The 6,971-nt window shown below is 46.0% G+C and overlaps 1 pseudogene; it reads right to left on the reverse strand.

Annotated features, from left to right (window-relative positions):
* Positions 1-4,538: 4,538 nt before the first annotated feature.
* Positions 4,539-5,220, reverse strand: LOC122404326 (annotated as a pseudogene).
* Positions 5,221-6,971: the final 1,751 nt, after the last annotated feature.

Consider the following 6,971-nt stretch of genomic DNA (forward strand, 5'->3'; position numbering starts at 1 on the left):
CAGCGGCGCGCTGAGGCTCGCGCTCGTTTGGTGGCGAGAGAGCGTCGCCTGGGCGTCAGGCGACGCGGGCGGCCCCCTCGGCGTGGCGCATGACCCAGGCTGGGAGGGGGGTCCTGATGGGAGCCCCCTCCCGCCAGGCGGCGTAGGGTTGGACCGGATGGGATGGCAGTGCCTCCTGTCCGGGTCCGGCGCACGGAGCGGCACCCTCGGTGGCCTGGTGCAGCCATGAGCTGCCGGCCTCCGAGGGGTAGAAAAGGGGTCGCGGCGGTTGCGAGTTGGGGCTCGCAGCCGCCACTAGACGCGGCCCCGGGACGGATGGCGGCAGGACGATGTGGCCTCGTCCTGCCGCTATGAGACAGGGCGATTACCGGGGGGACCGTTTGTCCCCCCGCGGGTGGGCGCAAAGCGCGGGCACGGGGAGGATACCGGAAGTATGCTTCGAGCGATTCCCGGTATCCTCCCAAATCGTGCGGAAGGGTCACCGTGGGGTTTTTAGTGGGTAGGTCCCGCGCCCGTTATAATGGGCGCGGGGAATCCCACACACCCCTCCCGCCTCTCCCCAAAGAGGTGGGAGGGAGTCTTTCGAAGATTTTCCCCACGAAAAGAAACGGCGCCCTTTGGTCGACTTGCTATTGGGCCTGACACCACGTAGCTTGATGATTCAACGTCCTACGCGCAGCGACCGTACTAGACTGGCGATCTTTGGGCGTGTTCTCGCGGTTCGCCGTAAGCTGGGATTGAAAATTGTCCCACACTTCGACTAGAAGGTGGCAAATCTACCCAGGGTATTTTATACGCCCCTGGATTGTGGGTTCCGAGCCGTTTGATAGTCAATAGAGGTTCGAGAGTCAACCTCGATACCTGAGACACTTTTTTATTTTTATTTTTCAGACAAGGTGGGTCGTAGCCACTGCTGAATACCTCGGACACGATCTCTGATTACAGGGATACTAGTCTGTATTCAGGCTGAGGTGGATCGTACCCACTGCTGAAATCGAAATCTCGGATTATAACATGCGAGATATTTACAGTCAATTAATCAGGTCGTGTTCCGACCTGATCTTTTTAATTGGTAAGCGGTTGTGGAAGTATTCACGGTACCGGATGGTTTCCCTATCCGTTTTCGTCTAGACCTTCCTCGCGTTTCCGACTCTAATTTTGATTGAAATTAAATAACGAGTGTGGAAGTAGTGACGTTACCGGATGGATTGCCAATCCGTTTTTTCGTCTTAAACTTCCGTACCACGTTGATAATTTCTCCGAAGTTCGAGTAACTCTGAACTAGTCGGCAGTTTTGGAAATTACGGGGGAGCGGGATCGTATGCCCATCTGCTCGCTGCCGATTCCAAATTAAGTGTGACGATCTAGCTCGGTTAATCAAATTCGGAGGGGAGAATCTCCGGCTAGCGGCGCTGTAGACGAATTTGAATACGTCTTTGTCCAACTTATTATTGTCGTACCTTCTCTCTCTCTACACGCGCCGAAACGTTAGCTCGAAATCACGCTTCGTTTCGTCGATCGCGTGATGCTTCAAAGAAACCCGTATGTGACAGGTTTTATATCCTGTCTTGTTTTCGCGTAGCGGACACGAGAGTTGAACAGTCTCGAGTCGGCTACATACGCAGAAAAACAATACCGGTTGACGAATAATATTCTACTATTCTTATATGTATCGAATTAACGCGATATTTAAACAAAAATATATTTTCCTCATAATTTACCCACAATATAGAATTTTCATGTTCAATTCTTTCTATCGAATTAGGTATTAAATCAATACTTATTCTATAAATTTCTAATAAACTAAAAAATAAAATTACTATAAGAGCAATAAAAACAATTTTAAGATAAAAAAATAAAAATTCAGAATAATATATTGTTAGAGCACTCAGGGACTCTAACGGTATGGTTCCGGACGAGGGAGAAGATAGGGTAGAGAGAATTGGTACAAGTTTTCAATTAATTTTTTATTATTACAAAAATAAACAAAATACTAATTACAGAAAACTTAACGGAATAAAGAAATTTACAGGGACGACGGCTCAACCCTTCGGCCGCGTCTCCTCTTTTCCTTTCCTTCTAAGGTCTTCTGTAACAAAAATTATACAAGGAGTATAATTATTTGCGGACAGCTATTATGTTAACGCGCTCGTCAGCTGTTTATCTCTCGCTCCAAGCGACCGTATGGTGTGCTCGAAGGAGAGTTAACTGCCGATTTGGCACAGAAACAAGTGGACTGTATTATTTTGTTTTGGTCAGTGAAATTCGCTCGCTACGATTTCACCGACGCACGTAACCGGGTAGACGAGATTGTCCTTCGTTCTACCGGGTTCGCTCAGCAATGCCACGGACGGGAAACCAAATGGAGTTTGTAAGGCTCCAAATGGATATATCCCGCGAGCACGCTCACCGTGCGGGTGACGTTCGTACGCCACCCACGCAAGAGGACGCTTCGTCCTGGTACGGATACCTCGTCGGCGGTTCCTCAGGAACGGCCTGCGGCCTACCCACGCTGCTGCCTCGACAGCGATTCCTTTCCTTGAAGGAATCGCCCGGCAGCCCGCCGTGGTTCCCTCGTCGGCGGTTCCCTTCACGAGGAACTGGCCTGCGGCTCGCCGAAATAGGACGACGTCCTTTGCAATCACTAACCACCCTACGGTCACAGCCCAGTGTGGTTAACTCACAACTGGTAGTGGGTGTAGCGGTGGAAGGACGGTGCTTCGAACCCCTTTGCTCACAGTGGTCGCTTGTGCTCTACCTTGTCACCTCACGACTGAATCACTGGAGCAGGTTCTCTAAAGCCCGGTGCACGGTGAACACCGCGAAGGGATACCAATACCTGGGTATCTACCTTCCGGTTGCTCCTACGCCGTACGGCTTGAACGGGTCGTCGAAACTACCACTCCACCGGTCGGTGCACTCTATGTGGTACACCAGACGGGTGGTCCGAGTGGGTTCTTCGTTCCCGTCGAACGGTGAACCACCACCAGGAAATATCAGTATATCGATATTTCCGTTACAGTGGCTCTAACCGTATTCACTTGGAAAGGTCTCAAGGTGCTGAACACCGATTCCCCAACGTCGCAGTCGCGGCAACGAATTGCAACGTTCAATCACAATCCTGCGTCTACGATCGCGTCACGCGCGGCGTGCACTGCGATCGCTGCAACGACAGACAGATTGTCCTTTATATTTCGTGGAAAAATCTCAAGTCGCTTTGACGAGATTTTCCTTGAATGAGTCTATTTGCTGTCCGCGTATTAACAAAGAGTGAGCTGAAGGCTTCGACTCTTCGGAGCTCGTGCGAGAAAACGGAGCGAGATCGCTAACAGGTCTGCTCCCGATCGTCGACGGCTCAGTACTGAACCGTGACGATCTGCAAGCAGCGACGGCCCGGCTGGGCTCCGTCGCGCAAGCGCAGAACCGCGTAGCGACGAAACACGCTGCTGGGCCCGGGCGGCTACGCGCTGCATTGCCACGATGCGGCGCTGCCGCGTTTCGGCCGTCGATCTCGATTCGATAAATCGATTCTTCTCTCTCTCTCGGCGCTAACAACACGATTTCTGGAATTTATTCTCCGAATCCAGAATTCCAGTGAAGCTGGCTAGCAAAAACACGTAAATGGCCGCGGTATACTGAACTGACGATGAAAAAATTCTTCGTCAGCAGAACCTTCTAAAATTACGCGAATTCATTATAGATACGGGCATCGCGGCCGAGATTTTACGTCTCGGACTCACACGATATTTAAACATATATTGTAAATAATAATTTAAAAATTCATTTATAATCATTAAAAGTTAATTTAAATTCATTAAAAATTAATTTAAATTTATTAGGATTTGTACGCGATTCCCTTAGCGACATCTGTTGACTCCAAATCGCGTAATAGATGTGGGTCGATAACGACCACACGAAATTCCATATTTCGCCACCGCGACACACACGCCCGCCGTATATAATGCTGCGCATCTTTGAACAAGCGCCTTTTTCCGAGCATTACGCCTCAGTTCAACCAATCGAATACCGAGCAATACGTCTCTCAACAAACCAACCATCAAGGGATTCAAACGCGAACGTTTTTGTATTCTGTGTTTTATTTGTGACAAAGTATACAGTGAGTGTAGTGAGGTTTATAATATATTTCACATTCTGTATAAAAACCAAACCGCCTACAACGTTTGCTCTGCTACCCCAGTCCAGTGAAAAAACGCATTTTCCCGGTCACCTCCTCCACCTCGAAGTCCAAGCCTTGGATAAGGCTGTACCAGCCATCCACTATCCCAACCAGGAATTAAATTAAAAAATTTATTAAAAATTGATTTAAATTCTTTAAAAATTAAATTAATCCATAATATAATTATAGATTTAATTTTATAATTAAAAAGGAAATAGTAATTTAAATCAATAAATTAATCAAATATATATTAATAATATTATTATAATAAATAAATTTATATAAAACTAAAAATAATAATCTTCTAATATAGAATTAAGTAATTTATAGAAATTAATTTTCATTTTAAAAGAAAATTATATAATTATATTTATAGAATGTAACCAAGATATAAAATTTTTATGATTAGTTCTTTCAATTGAAATTGGTATAAAACTATGATTTGTTCCACAAATTTCTGAACATTGACCAAAAAATAACCCTGATCGTATTGAAATTAATGTTATTTGATTAATTCGTCCTGGAATTGAATCTATTTTTACACCCAAAGAAGGTACTGTTCAAGAATGAATTACATCTGAAGATGTAGTTAATAATCGAATTGGAATATAAAAAGGAATAATTATTCGATTATCTACATCTAATAAACGAAATAAATTTATATTATCTAAATCTTTAATTATATATGAATCATAATTTAAATTTTTAAATTCAGGATATTCATATCTTCAATATCATTGATGACCAATAGATTTAATTGTAAAAAAAATAGGATTTCATGGTTCATCAATAAAATATAATATTTTTAAAGAAGGAAAAGCAATAAATATTAAAATTAATATTGGTAATATTGTTCAAATAATTTCAATTATATGATGTTTTAATAAATAACGATTCATAAATTTATTTATTAAAATATCAAATATAATTATTAATGTAAATGAAATAATAATTGTTATTATAATTATAGTAATATTATAAAATAAATTTAAATTATTAGAATATGGAGAACAAGGATCTTGAAAAGTAAATATATATCAATGTGAAATTATTAACAAAAAATATAATTTTTATATAAGAATCTTAAATTCATTGCACTATTCTGCCATATTAATAATTCTTTAAAAAGAAATTAAAATATAATTTAAAATTAATATATATACATATGTTAGAATCTAAGGGTTCTAACCGGGGTCCGGAATGGGGGAGTTGACAGGGAAAGAGAACTTGTACCCAGGTTGGGTAGAATCCGGCCCAAAGCCCCGACCATCCTCTCCAACCGGGGGACCAGGCAGCGGAAATGCTCCTCGAAGCGCCAGTAGCTATCGAGGATCAGCCCCAGATACCTCATCTGGTGCTTCACCTCGATATTAGCCTCACCCACGCGGATCAGAGGGGGTGGCGGATCCTGCCGAGGTGAATGGAACGCTATCACCTCGGTCTTATGGACTGCCACCGTCATCCCCATCCCTCTGATCCGGTCGACGACGCGTTGCGCCCCCTCCTCCGCGAGACGCTTGGCCCTCCCCCAGTGCGACCAGCTGTAGCTTGATGCAAATAACGCATCGACGTTGTCAGCATCTGATCTGCCATCGCTTTCGTGAACGCGATCTGGTTAAATGGCTGCCAAGGCCGCTTCCGCTTTTTGCCCGGGGCCTTTGGTGCTGGTGTGGGCCTCTGCAGACCGCTGGTGGAGGGTCCAGGGTCGGCCATGGCCGCTTTTGCCGGCTTCCTTCGCTTCCGCCTCGGCGGCGGAACCCGTACGGCGGGGGCGGCCATCGTCGGGGTTGGAGCCGCGCGTGCGGTTGCTGCGTTCGGTTTGTCCGCCTTGAAATTGCAGGACCGGAGGCGGCCCTCTGGCCCCCACCGGAGGACATACTGTCCTCCGGGGACCCTACAGTGGTATTTCCTCGCGGCGGTCAGAATTCGGGCAGGAATATGAAATTGTCCCGGCCGAAACTGAGCATCACCTCTTCCTGGTCGCTTTGCGGTGCTGCCGTGGTGGTCTCACCGAGCCGCAAAATTCTCCCGAATCGCTCGTCGATTTCGGGGTCACCCGAAAGCGATACGACGGTCTCTTCCGCGCACGACGTGGTGGCTTCCGAACTTGCGTCGCTCATCGTAGTTTCTTCTGAACTGAACGATTTTCGGCTCCGCGGCGTGTCGGGGGCGCTCGTATTCCCAGGTGCGCCCTACCAATAATCCAACTCAGATTGGTGGATTCGTAACCCCCACTAATCCGTTTAAACCTCAAGTGACAACGGTCAGGTGAAAATCAACATCGTTGTTTCGAGAAACGATCGTTTCTCACCTTCCGATCACTTTTGGCCGTTGGCTGTTATTGTTTTTATGTGACCTAGTCGGCGTCGCTAACCGTCTCCGACTCGGTATCTTCCACAGGCAGCTTACACAACCGCGTAATAGGTCGCGTAAAGATGGATTTTGCCGTGCGTATTTTAACAACACGTGCATTTCCATCCCTGCCGGTGAATACCTCCTCTACTCGCCCCATTTCCCATTGATTCGGGGGCAGGAGAGGGTTTTGCACCAAAACTAAGTCGTTTAGTTTTAATGCTTTTTGTGCTGTACGCCACTTATATCGATTCTGGAGGTGCGTGAGATAATCACGTGTCCAATGCCTCCAGATTTGTTCATGGAATTTTTGAATCGCCCTCCAACGTGTTAAACGGGAGAGTTTTTCAATTTCCACCGATTGCGTCGGGAGCGCGTTCAACGGGCTTCCGAATAAGAAATGTCCCGGTGTGAGCGGCGCGTAATCGTCCGGACAATCACT

Source organism: Colletes gigas, unplaced genomic scaffold, assembly GCF_013123115.1.
Source record: "Colletes gigas isolate AHSC1104 unplaced genomic scaffold, ASM1312311v1 Colletes_gigas_Sc00183, whole genome shotgun sequence".
Classification (NCBI taxonomy): Eukaryota; Metazoa; Arthropoda; class Insecta; order Hymenoptera; family Colletidae; genus Colletes; species Colletes gigas.